We start from the raw sequence: 1,229 nt of genomic DNA, 5'->3' as shown, positions 1-1,229 counted from the left end.
GACTTCGTTTACAGAGTCACGGAGGCCAAGAAAGGTATTTGTTTGGTCGGGAGTCGGGTGGATATATATATACTGTGGTTATATGGGGCTCTGGGCCAAGACAGCTAACAAATGTGTTGGGTGGGGAACATGCTGGGATATCGCTTAACAACATAGCTCACAAATGCTTTCAAAAATGCCGTTAAACAGTCCTCCTCGAAGCCTGGCTGAACTTTAGGTCACCTTGAGGGGCACAGTGTGGGAATCTGTTACACAGGGTGGCAGTTCCGTGACCAGGCCTTTTATTTTCTATATTCTGAGGCTTTGACAAGAGGGGCTTTGCTGACCCTGGAGGGACTGACCCCCGAGGGTTAATCAAGCCCTAGAGCTACTGAGCAACATGCTTTTCAAACGCAAACCAACTAATCCAGAGCCCCCATCTGCACCACCTCCATTACGGGCTCTCAGACCCTGGGCCATTCTCTACCTGCCCGAATAGCCCAGGGGCCAGGACCAGACACCTAGGGAGAGCCTATGCCCCAGAGCCCCCTGAAATCACCCAAGCTAGCCAAGCCTAAGCCTGCTGGCCCTGCCTCAGCCCTTCCTTCCCTAGGAAACCACAACCAAGGCTCTGGCCTGAGGCTCCCCCTCTCCCTCTGCCTGAAGAGCAGCCCATGTGGCCCCGCCTGCCGGGGCTGGCGCATCCCCTCCTCTTGGAAACTGTGAGTAATTAGCCATCTTTCAATGGCAGTCAGCTCCTGATCTATTGGTCTTACTGTGTCTCAGGTTTCCTATTCATACACTACATTTTAAAACCGGCAGTAACTCTCGTACTTGGGGAAAGGCCTTTGGGTGAGAAGAGAGAGAATCCAGCACTGTCCTGTCAGTCTCCGACTTCCTGTAAGAGCCACAGTGAGGCTTTTGCTCATCTAATATGGATACCCCAGAGATCCAGGTATCATATCCAGCTGCCCCCCCGACATCCCTGCTGGGTGTTCCCTAGGTATCTCTACCTGCACTGTACATCAGTAGAGCTCTTCCCGACACAGACACACACACACACACACACACACACACACACACACACACACAGAATCTACTCCTCCCACAGCCTCCCTGCCTTCACACACGACATCTCCATTAAGTTGCTTAAGTCAGAAAATTTGCTGTCATCCTTGACCCTTCTTCTCGCTCCATTCCAATCCATCACCCAACTTCATCAATTCTACCCCCAAGATATCTCTCAATTA

Source organism: Tursiops truncatus, chromosome 18 (assembly GCF_011762595.2).
Source record: "Tursiops truncatus isolate mTurTru1 chromosome 18, mTurTru1.mat.Y, whole genome shotgun sequence".
Taxonomy (NCBI): domain Eukaryota; kingdom Metazoa; phylum Chordata; class Mammalia; order Artiodactyla; family Delphinidae; genus Tursiops; species Tursiops truncatus.
This window is presented reverse-complemented; position numbering follows the sequence as displayed.